Genomic DNA, 13,022 nt, shown 5'->3' on the forward strand with positions numbered 1-13,022 from the left:
TTCTGTTCAAGGATGTAGACAGCAAGTCTAATCCCTCTAACTGTGGGGCAGAAGTAGCAGGCAGCATGCTAACACAGCAATACAAGTAGAAAAGTGGCAGTCCCTCCTACAGCACAGCAGGCAGTTGATCAAAACAGCAATGCAGTTGCAGAGTAGCAGTCCCTCCCGGCAGCAGAACAGTCCTTCTTCCTGTCAGAGTGTCCTTTATTCCTGTAGAGATCTGAATTGGTGGGGTTTGGGGCCCAGTATTTATACTTTGGTGCCCTGGTTTTGAAAGGTGTGAGAAACGTCTGAGCATTCCTTTGGAGTCCACAAAGTCCCTGCCCAGCCCTTCCTGACTCCAGATACTCTACGTAGGGGGTTCTGTAGCCTTTTGTGTGTGAAGAGGAACAGCCTTATTAAGTTGTAAGTAAAGCAGTGCCACCCCCTATCAAGCCAGTTAACTGCCCCTTTGTCTGGTGGTAGGCCACCAGGATGTAAATGTCACACCCCTGCTTGTGTGTGACTGTCTAGAGGGAATGCATAAATTCCAGTTGTAATCCACCCCAGATGTGTATTTGAAGAAAGGCAGAGGCACAGAAGGGTTAAAGTAAGAAAATGCCTATTGTCTAAAAGTGGCATTTTCAGACTTCCACTTTAAACTCCAACTTTACCATAAGTTGTGATTTTAAATTGTGATCCCAGGGACACCAAAGTCCACATTCATATTTTCTCCCCAAAAAAGATGTTTAAAGGCAACCCCAATGTTATCCTATGGAAGAGATACGTCTTCCATAGTGAAAAACATTTTTAGAAGTTTTTCACTATCTGGACATGTTAAACATAAAATTACATGTCCAGCACCCGGCCCTTGGGCCTAACTAGGGTCTGCCTTAGGGGTGACTTTCATGCAATAAAAAAGTAAGGTTTGGGCTTGTCAATTGGGTACACTTGCCGGGTCAAAATGGCAATTTGAAACTGCACACAGGCTCTTCAGTGGCAGGCCTGAGACAAGTTTCAAAGGCTACTATAGTGGGTGGCACAATCAGTGCTGCAGGTCCACTAGTAGCATTTAATTTATAGGCCCTAGGCACATATATTGTGCTTTAATAGAAATGAAGAAGTAAATTAAATATGCCAGTTGTAAAGCAGCCAATGTTATTATGTTTAGAGTACACACCACCTGCACTTTAGCACTGGTCAACAGTCGTAAAGGGACCTAGGGCCATATGTACGAAAGCTTTTTCCCATAGACACAGAATGGGTAAAATCCTTTGGTACATCTGGCCCCTAATTCCTAAAATCAACTACAAGAGGGTCAGAAAACAAGGAGGAGGAAGGCAAAAAGTCTGGGGATGACTATGCAGAAAGTGCCTTTTCCAGCTACAACTAGCGAAAACTATTTTGGTGGATGTCAGTGACTGCAACCTTCACCTCTAAGTAATGAAAAAGTCATGTTGTATTATGTTATGTTACATTATATAATGTTAATAAGTTAATAGAGTATGACTGTTGCTCGCAAGGTACATTGTGATAGAGAAGAAGAAAAAAGAAAGAAATATTTAAGGTTGAACAGAGAGTCCGGTTTCTTCAGTAAATAATAACAATGAGCAGGATTAATGTTGATGGGAAGAGAATTCCACAGTTTGACTATAAATGGAATCACCATCAGTCTGATAACACTGAAATTGTGAAATTGACAGATAGTGTTTAGTAGAATTGTTTTATAAACAACCCCAAGAGGTTCAGAAGTGGAATATTTGGCTATCAGCAGCTAGTGCAGTGAGACATAGAGACATAGAGTGAGAGTTTGAGAGTTATGAATGCTCTAGCATTTTGCACAAGTTGCAGACATAAACAAAGAGGCAGCGTAGCCTATATAAAGAGAGTTACCCTAATCCAGTTGGCAGCGATCAGAGCTTGTGTTACAATTCTGGCCCACCCCATAATAGGTACTTGTTAAAAATTCAGTTTCTGGGGTGCAGGGGTCTTGTTATGCACTCTGATCAAGCAAAGACCACAAGCCTAGTTAGGATAAGTGTAGGGAAAATCCTAAATTAACCTGCGCTCTTCCTGTGGTAGCTTGGCACAGTGCATTCAGACTTAACACAGAGGCAAGGTGTAAAGTATTTGTGCAACATTTCAGACAGTAAAACAGTAAAAACACCACAGAAAAAGATACCACACCTGGTATGAAAATTAGAATGTAATCTAATAAATAAAACAAGAACAAAACAGCAAAAATCCAAAAAGTAGAACTTCAGATATGCATTTTTAAAGAATAAATTGTAGAATAGCGCAAGATGCAATAAGTGCCAACCGGGGACATCTGGTCACGCTGGCCAGGGACGAAGTCAAAATTTCAGGCCAACCGCAATGGAGCATGGGCCAAGTGCAGGGACCCAGTTAGGCCCCCTTAACAAAAGTACCTTAACCCTGGTTGCATTAACGACAAACATGTGGGATACAGTTGAAGCAATTGGCTCTTGTCACACCCACAGCAGAGGTAATACATTGATATTCCCCATGCAGTAAGGGGATGCATCGACTTTCTGCATGCAACAGCAGCGATATGTCAATTCTGAGATGTGGTGGGTCTGATGGCAATGTGCCAATTCTGTTCCTTGAACAGCAGTGATGAGTCGGGCTTGATCCATGCTGGAGAGGTGATGCACCAGTTCCGATCTACATAGATATAGTGATGCATCGGGTTGGCAGAGGATGCATCGGTTCTGCTAAAGGAAGCCCCTTAGGCCCATTTCCAAGGATCCAGGACTGGGGTGACACCACTTGGCCAAACAGACTCCCAGCTGGCAGAGTCCAGGTGCAGAAATAGATTGGTTGAAAGTATTTTATGTCCCTTAGACTTTAGATCTAGAGACCAGTCAGCTAGCCCTTGGAGTCACTCTGGATTTTGGGTTGGAGAAATGCAGGTCCAGTCCTTCTCACCCCCAGCCAAGACTGAAGTAGGCAGCAGGTCAGCACAACAAAGCAGGAGTCCAGCAGAGTACCAGTCAAGTAGAGTGGCAGTCCTTTTAGCAGCACAGTGATCTTTCTTCCTGGCTTGGTATCCACAGGTCCAGAAGTGTACTGAAGTGGTAGGGTCTGAGGTCAGGTTCTTATACTGAATGGTGCCTTTGAAGTAGGGGTGACTTCAAAGAAAGGTCTTTGAAGTGCACAGAGATATTCCCTTCCTGCCCTGGCTGCAGACTCACTACAAAGAGGTATGCAGGCCTTTTTAAGGGACAGCACACAACTTATTCAGGTGTAAGTGTGAAGCTGTGCTCAGCTCCTTCTTAGCATCCTCCCAGGATCACGCATCAGGTCACACCAAAGCTCTCATTGTGTGCGACCATCTAGAGGGAATACACAAAATCCAGCTCTCACCCAACCCAGATGTTCAATCAGAGACAGGCTGCAGGTAGACAGGGATAAGAGCAGGTAAATGATAACTTTCTAAAAGTACTGTTTTTAAAATTGTAGCAAAAAAATCTGACATTGCCATTTAAGAGGATTCATCATTACAATTCCATAGGCAAAAACATGTCTGATTTACCTTCTGTCAATTAGGAATTACAGCTTACTAAATGTAATAAGGAATCCCCAATGTTATCCCATGAGAGAGGTAGAGAAAAATAAAGTTGGGAGTTTTTCACTACCAGGATATGTAAAACGTAAAAGCACATCCTAGCTTTTAGTTACATAGCACCCTGTCTCATGGGCTACCTATGGCCTACTTTAGGGGTGGCCTATAGGTAATAAAGGGGCGTTTAAGGCTTGACAAGGAAATGCAAATGGCAAGTAAGCTTAACATTGTAACACTGCATTCAGGCTGGAATGGCAAGTCTGGAACTGATTTTCTGAGTGCATTTAAGTGGGTGGCACAATACGTGCCGCAGACCAACTGGTAGCAGTTAAATTGCATCCCCTGAGTATGGGTTTTACCTCTCCACAAGGAACTTACAAGTACGTTATATATGCCAATTGGGAATATGCCAATCAAACCATGCTTAGGGGAGAGAGCACAAGCACTTTAGAATTGGTTAGCAGTGGAAAGTGCAGAGTCCTAAGGCCAAAAAAATGACTTCAGCAAAATTGGAGACAAGTAGGAAAAACGTTTGGGGGAAGACCACCCTAAGACTGACAGGTCTAACAGTACTCAAAGACCTTTTAGCACTGTAAGCAGAGAAATACCAGAGGAAGTGTTTTTCACAAATTCCCAAAAATTAGGACTGCTGTGTTGTTGCTGTTCATTTATAAGCAGTTGGTTGTCATCCAATTTGAAACTCCTGACATATATGTCTGAAAATTGCGTTGGGTGGAAGAGGGATTTGCCGAGATGTTCAAAAGAATTTCATTATCATCATTATAGAACAAGATGCAAAAGATGAAAAGAGTGTACTAGAGAGGTAAGGGAGAGGGTACAATGCTGGATACAATGATGAAAACAGGGGTAATCTGCAACTGGTGGGAACTGTGGATGAGCAGAACAGAGGAGGCAAGAGGTTTTGCAAACTGTCTGAGAGGAAAGAAAGCAGCCATTTAAATACTTGCATGTAGATGTTAAGGTGAAAATACTAGTAATCAGAGTAGACAGTGTCAAAAACAACAGATAGGTTCAGTGTGGCTACTGCTGCAATACCACCTTGGTCTAGAGTTTGTCTGAGGTTATCAGATATCAGATACCACCAGAGGGGCTGTATCTTTACTGATGGAAGACATAATCCAGACTGAACCAGGCTGAGTTAATGAGTGAGATTTTAAGCACTGGGAAAAATGATTCTAGACATGTTTTACAGTACTTTAGAGGGAAATGGGGTGGTACTTGCGGAGCTGAAGGTACAGAGGTTTTAGTGGGTTTCTTGAGGAAGACAATGACCTAAGCATGTTTCCAATCAGTAGGAAGTATGGAAGAATCATGAAAAATTACAAAGGGTGGCAAGTTTAAGCTTATCATATCATGGGCTAAAGTAAGGGCATGAGGTAGGTCCATGGCAATGGTCCAGAGGTGACCCAGATTTAACAGATATCTGTAGATTATGAAAAATTCAGCATCAGGGAATGAGAGAAGAGAAAAGGAGGAACCTTGGCTGAAGACTGAATTGGAACAGAGCTACGATATTGAGGTTGTGGGTACTTAAATCACAAATTCAGATTGGATTTTGGCATTTTCTCATGGAAAAGGGTTCAATGGCTGGATGAGAACTCTTGTGAAAGTGTAATGATACTGCTAAGTATTTGTTGGGTTGTGAGAAATATTTAACTATGGTGAAAAACAAATGAGAGGAATTGGCACAAGTGACTATTTTTAGAACAGCATTTGGAGCTATGTGCAGTCCAAATGCATTTGCAATAACTCTTGATGGTGGCCTTGTAGATGGATTTTACATAATTTACATTCAAGTTTTTTAAAGTTTTGCTTGATATTGTATAAGGATGGGATGTTGTGGTCAGACTGATAAGGTGTAATATGTGCCACTTTGTCCAAGTACCCAGAGACCCAGGAGTTAAACTGTTAGCGGATATAGAGATACCACTAGAATGAGATACAGGGATTTCTTTCAGAGCACTGGAGAGATTTGTGCATATAACTGTGGGCCTGCTGTGGTGTATAATCAGATTACCTAAAGGGATATTAGACTACATGAACTTTTTATGACTGCCACTTTAATAATGGACAGTTATTTATTTTTAAGGTGCTCTGTGGTGATAGTGTGTTCACAGGTCACTTGTACAGGTCTATCATGGAGGTACTAATATTTTTTAGAATCTTGTGTAAGAGATTGTGTTTCATGACCAGAGTGCTGGTTTTCAAATGGAGGCTTCTTAATTTGTCACAAAAACTCCCATTCAGGCATCTTACCACTGTTCATGGCTCAATTTCACAAATGCATTTAAAGATCTTTTCATATTTTTGATAAAAATCTGTCCATCTACAGTATTGTATTTTTCCTTTAACAAATTGCCCTTAAGGAATGCTGTCAATCAATATTCATTGTTAAGAGACAATCAAAATATGAATTGCTACTGGTGACAGCATATTTCCTTGCAGGATTCAAGACATTTGTCAATTACTTTAGTACATAGTTGTCTCTGGAAATACTGTGAAAGTCCATACACGGTGAAAACCCAATCAAATCATCACATAATATAATCACCCAATCCCGACGTGCTCATGGCCTTTGGCTGTGCACAGCAGGGGTTGGCTGCAAGGCTTGGACTGTGGCCAAGCCTTGTGGCCAACTCCCTGAAACTACCCAGAGAGTTTTTCGGAATTTTAATGAATGATGTAATTAGAATGACAAACTTTAGGACAAATTGAAAAGAAAAATGTAATTGTCAAGTACATAGAGTGAGATCACCATTCAGTATATACCTTAAACGTTTGAAGTTGAAAAGAAATTAAATTGGGCCAATGAGCAGAGACACACTAAGACTGGAACCCTCAACCTTCACAGTATTTCCAGAGACAACTATGTACTAAAGTAATTGACAAATGTCTTGAATCCTGCAAGGAAATATGCTGTCACCAGTAGCAATTCATATTTTGATTGTCTCTTAACCACTAGCCCATAGATGACTCCATAATCTCCTTTAATTTGTGATCTAATGGTGGCAGAGGAAGAATATTGGGGTATTCCACAACTGACGGTTGATCAATTTCATATTCGCTCTCGTGGCGCCCTTCAGTTGACGTCACTGTGTCTTAGGCGAGGGCTCAGGGCATGTAATGGTCGTACTCGATCTGAATTAAGCATCTCTCCAACCTTCAGGTGTGGGAAGTCCACTAGTGTCATTGACTATTTTCTAGTGGATGTGAGGATGTGGGCGATGCTGGAAGATATGAGGGTTGATTTTCGCCATGACAGTGATCACAATCCTCTGTTTCTATTCAGATTCTTAATATTCATGAGACACTGTTATCTGAATTACAGAATACTTTTTATAGGAAGATTACCACCAAGCGATTGTCTGTGACACACAAAACAAAGGAGTGGTTTAAAAAGGATTGTTCTAAGGCCAAGTGAGCACTAAAGTTAGCCATTCCATCTCGTTCACAGGGGGCGATTGGAACAGCCAGAAATGCCTATAATAGGGCTAAAGCACTAGCAGAGAAAAGCTGGGACGACTCAATATGGCAGAACCTGCTTGATGCTACTAGGCGTGATGATAATGTGACCTTTTGAAAATTCCTCTCCAATAGACACAATGAGGTTGGGAGCGCTATTCTTACTCACATTCAACCAGGGAGCTGGGTGGAACATTTTTTTCAATCTTTATGCCCCACTTTGCAATATTTTTATCCACGACTCCCTCCCAATGCAGTCGGTGGAAATGCACTCACTGTCAGGTGGCACAGGGGCGAAAGTGTGCATTTACGATGATTACATTGTCTTTACTCTGGGGAAAACTATAGCCGCAATTGACTCTTTAAAACCATCTAAAGCCATAGGTCCAGATAAGATACTGGGGATTTATATAGGTCCGAGACAGAAATTTGGTCCAGTTATATCAATATGTTATCCAAAGCAATAGCAGCTGGGGGCCAATGCCCAGCACCTGGAAAGGGGCCAAAATAATACCTATTTATAAGAAGGGTGAAGTGAGTTCCCTCGCAAACTGTAGGCCTATGAGCCTTGTCGACAAATTTAAAAAAACATTTGCTAAACAATTACTGGATAGGCTGTTGGATTGAGTTGAAGTCAATCATGTGATGTCCCCCCTGCAGGCAGGCTTTCATTCCAAAACCTGCATGGTGGATCAAGTCTTTCTGTGGCGCTTCTTTATTAGAAATATATAACCCTGGCCAAACAAAACCTATACATTGCTTTTGTGGACCTTCGGTCTGCATTTGATTTGGTCCCCAGAAAGAAATTATGGGATGTCTTACACAATATAAGTGTTCCAGGGAACATAATCCATCTGCTACAGCGGCTACACGAGGGCACATATGCTCAGGTGAGATGGGGTAATCAGGGTGAACTAACAGACCATATCCCTATCCGGGGGGGGTCCGTCAAGGCTGTGTCCTGGTACCAACACTATTCACCCTATATATAAATGAGGTTGTCCAAGCTGTGTCTTTTTGTCAGAATGATGCTCCCTCCTTAAATGCTCAAAAAATCCCCATACTACTCTTTGCAGGTGACTCTCTTCTCATTTCTAAGACTCCAATGGGGCTCCAGACCCTTGTAAATAAGTTTACAGTGTTTTGCATTGGTCGTGGGTTGGAACTGAATGTTAGCAAAACCAAATTGATGGTGTTTAGCCCAGGGCCAGCCACAAGATGCACGATCACTCACTTCTTGATCTTTTGGAAGGACCAAATGCAGCCTCTATTCAATGGCTTAGGCATGTGTCTAATTGGTATCATTCTTTGGGTCTCTGGAGATATTGGGAGAATCCAAAGTACCTAGGGAAGGCGCAGAAGCAATCTTTTAAGGTAGCCTATTGGTCCCGTGTCAGGAACAACTATTTCCTTGGTACATCTCATGGGCGGGTGATCAATCAATTTCTTGATTTCAAATGGTGCCCCCAATACAATCCCTTTTTGGATTTCATCCCTGACTCCTTGGGAAAGAGCCTGTATGTCCGTTTTTGGTATGGCTTTTTGCCGCTAATTACTTTTACCAGTAGCTGGAAGGCACTGCCAGTAACTAACCGATGTCCAGGCTGTGACAGTGCCCCCGAATCAGTTGAACATTTTCTGTTTTTTTGCACAGCTTACGATTTTGCACAACGTAAGTGGATTCACCCAATTTGTCAGAACATAGGCATCAGACAATATGTTACTGCCCTTAGGATTTTAAAGAGTGACACCTCCATTGTTTTGGTTCATGCAGTTACCAAGTTCCTTGAACTCGTCTTTTAAAAAATCTGTAATTTATATATTCTCTTCCTGATTGATTATTGGTGCTAAGTATCTATGTTTTAGGGTAAGGACTTGGAAAAGCAATACATTTTTACTGATAGTACTGTATGATGTCCTGTTTTAAAATTGTTTTTAGCTTATTTAATTGTGTAATCAAATGGAGTATTATGGTTGTATACTTTGATGGTTTTATGACCGAATAAAGCTTGTGGATGAACAGACTCAATAGTGTGTAGCATCCAGACATAACTTTGGCATTTCCAACCAAAGATTTTGTTGGTGAAAAATACTTAAATATTACATCACTAAGAATGTTTGACATTCAAAACACTAGTAAATAAACAGACACACTGCATGAGATACCAGGACTTGAACTTTCAACCTACTGAATGACACTCCAATAGCTTTACCAGTAGGTCATAAGTAACTCTAGTTTTTTTAAGACCTAACTATAATGTTAGAACCAAACATCATATAAGGAACTGGCGTTCTGAAGTTGGTTTGAAACTTTGTTATCAAAGTCAACTTTGTTCTGGACAGTTATACTTCTTTGTCAGCCAGTTTAACGACAATACCTTCTAGCTCGTTCTTACTGTTTTTTAAAGGATGTGTTCATTTAGTAAATTGTCTATCTTGTTCTGTGTAGTCAGATCATTATACATTTTGGCGCCCTTTCCATCACTTATGGGTTTAACTAGTCATAATAGGACATTTTCACTTGATATTTTGGTGATACTATCAGTATAATATCACACTACTATATTGACATCGAGTTCCTTTCCAATTTACGTTTTGGGTAAGCCAGATTTCTCAGTTCTAAGCTATGTGATTTCTTCTGGTTTATTCTGTTATTTCTGGTCATTTTCTTGTCTTGTTTAACTTTGCACATTCTAACTGGTGTGGAGCTAGTTTCTCTCCACATGCTATGTAGGCCTGAGTAATTTTAATTACAGTGGAGTAATCAGAGTAGTTCCGATAATTCTGCATTACTCTTTGGGGCAGAACAACTAATAATTACACGATTGCTATTGCTTGGGTAACTATAAGTAACTAGGGGGGAAAATCGTACTGTAAAAGCTCATTTAGCGAGTGTGAGTTTGCCATTGGTGTTCTACTACATTCAGCACTATTTCTTTGCACAAAATGCATCCTAGTGTCCATTTTCGCAGCCATTTAGGACACAAGAGTCATTTCACACTATGTACTAAATGCTGGGGGTGAGAAGGGGGTAATATCCTACCTCAAAAGCACTCTTAGCGATCGTGAGCAGTTCATTGCAGCCAATATTAGTGTTCTGTTGCATATAGCACTATTTAATGGCAAAAAATACATTTGTGAGCCCATTTTGGATCCAAGTAGTTATTTACGTGCTAAGAAATAGTGCTAAACACAAAATTATTCTTCCTGCTTAATTATGTGTAATCTCATGTAATTCTCTGGTGATTCTGTGTGGTAAATGCTACGGTGAATTGTGCAAGTTCTGCCTACCCCCAACTATGAGATGGTGAGCTATTCACATGCTTTTTGTGAGTGGCTGGCCTGTTGTGTCCTTTGGGTGCATTCTCTCATTTCTGGTGTACTCCTAATTTTTTATTCTGTTTATGTGTAAATATCTTTATGTACGTTTTCCATTTTAGGATCAAAAAGGACTGCCCACCTAAAAATATTTCAAGGCTAATGTGGGTTTCTGCTTATACTGCGACACTGTGATTGTATATTTCTTATCTGACACAAACCTTTTATGCTGGATATAGCTTCACAAAGAACATGCCCTATTACACCCATAGTATTACATGTATGTTTGCCTATTTAAAATGTATTCATTGGAGTATAATTTGGATACTCTTGATACTAAGTATTATTTAGCAATTTTAATGTTGGTTGCATTAAACGTTCTGCTTCAAGAGCCCCAGGGATTATTGGCTTGCCATATTAGATCTCCATCCATTCATATTTCTTCACACACCTTCCTTATTATTCTAAACACTGCCTAAGTTGTAAACAGACTTCTAAAAGCATGGATATATTAGTTCTCTAAAATTTGCTAACAAACTACAGAGAACATATGATGTCAAAATTTTATAGTTTTAAGTATTCCATTATCTGGAAGAAATATGAATTTTATATAGGTACAATTTAAGATAAATCAAAACATAAGATTGCACTGTAAGTTTAAATGTCAATAGGTTTTCTAAATTGGAAATGTGAAAACGATGGAGCACGCTAACTTTTCAAAGGATCAGCTTTATCTTCACAAGTTTTCACAGTTGCATTCTTGTGTCCATGCTGTTCATAAATGTGGCATTGGTTCCTCACACCTTTGGTCACCGGAAATGGTCAACTGTGGTTGTTGATTGTTATATAGAACTTGTCAATACAGTTTGGATTTCTTATATAGCCCACTGTGGTTCATAGTATAGAGCTGTCTAGCACACTAGAAGTTATTCTGAACTGCCCACCAAGTGGAAATGAAAAAAGTGGACAAAAAGACAGGTCTTCAGGTTCCTCCTATATTCAGCTGGTTCAGCTCTCAGTCCATAAAGTAAAACATTCCACAGTTTGGCCCCTTGTAGAATATTTTCACCACTTAACTTGCTTGTGTTTTTTTTTTTTAAATGAAGATGTTTTTAGATCTGAGATGGCAAATTGGGCAGTATGGCTTAAAAGGTTTAACATGCTCTTGCCCTAATCCAATCATGCATGGCCTGTTGGAGTGAATGCATCTGATTCATCTTCAAAATTGCCATTTGTTAGAAACATCATAACAACTCTATATGCATTACAACTGGCTTAATTTGGCAGATTTTCTCTTTTGCATTAACAAAATGTAATCTGCAAGTTCCTCCAAATAACTTTTTTAAGTTGATTCACCAGCTTACATCCCCTACTGCATCCTCAGACGTCTAGGGATCAACTGAGTTTTGTAACATGCTGGCAGGATTCTTTTAGTCTGAAGGGGTTAACATCTACAAATAATGTACTTCAGACAAGCAAGAGGAGCTTCCAGACTGGCACAGTTATGCCTCACAGCAGCTAAGTGTGCAAGCTGTTGGGGAGATAGAGGAAGCACAGCCTATATCTCTGTCAGAATGTCTTCCCATAAAAGTGGAGCGAATGGCAGTTATCTCCCGACGTTTGTCAGGATCACCTTTACAGCCATTCCCACATATGGTTCTCCAATTGACTGTGAGTACAATAGTTCCACCATTAATTGCTATTATGAACAAAGCAGCCAACTATGGGTCTTATCCACGGCTGTGGAAAGTGGCAGCGGTCAGGCCGCTCCTTAAGAAACCCAATCTTGGTCCCAGTGAGCTGAAGAACTATCTCCCAATCTTGTTGCTCCCTGTCCCAGCTAAGATCATGGAGAAGCATCTAAATCAGCATCTCATAATGCATGTGGAGCAACAGGGAATGCTGAATAGTTTGCAGTTTTGGTTTTGAAGCCTAATTTCCAACTCGCAGCATTAGGTGGCTTGTGGATGTTGGTCAGGCCACAGTTCTAATCCTTTTGCATCATTACGCGGGCTTTGACACCATCTCCCTACCCTACTGATAGGGTGTTTACTGTCCCTGGGGCTAGGGCGTGTGGCCTGAAAACTTCTGGTATCATTTTTGACTGACAGATCCCAATTGGTAACCATAGGGGAATTTAGAACTGACCTATTTTCTCTGCCTTGTGGGGTGCCACAGGGGTCCACCTTAAGCCCAATGCTTTTCAATTTATACCTTTCTTCTTTGGCCAGACTGATCCGGTCATTCAGGCTTCCGCCAGTGACATATGCAAATGACACACAAATTATTTTATCTATCTCAGAGGACTCGGAAGCCATAGTAGCTATTTTTAAGAATTGCATGAAAGCGGTGGCCTCATGCATAAGAAACTAACTGACTAAAGTTGAATGGCGAGAAAACAGAGGTCCTAATGTTTGGAATTCACTCACCGATATGGAATCAGAATTCAAGGGAGGAGGGAGCACACTGCCTCTTATCCCAGCACAGTTTACCCATTGCATCCTGGTAAATGCAGTATGCATACTTCAAAGCTGCTGTGGTTTTCCACCAAAGTTGGTGCAGGTAGTGCTGTTGTCTCTGGACACGTTTTTCTGGGTTTAGCCCTTCATCAGAAGAGAGCATAAGTAGTAGAGAGCATAGAAAAAGTCATCTAGGG

The 13,022-nt window shown here is 40.8% G+C and overlaps 1 long non-coding RNA gene across 1 annotated transcript in view; it reads left to right on the forward strand.

The window, feature by feature from the left end:
• Nucleotides 1-13,022, forward strand: part of LOC138297393 (uncharacterized) — a 76,796-nt gene that overhangs the window by 58,261 nt on the left and 5,513 nt on the right. The window lies entirely within an intron of this gene.

Source organism: Pleurodeles waltl, chromosome 5 (assembly GCF_031143425.1).
Source record: "Pleurodeles waltl isolate 20211129_DDA chromosome 5, aPleWal1.hap1.20221129, whole genome shotgun sequence".
NCBI classification, from domain to species: Eukaryota; Metazoa; Chordata; class Amphibia; order Caudata; family Salamandridae; genus Pleurodeles; species Pleurodeles waltl.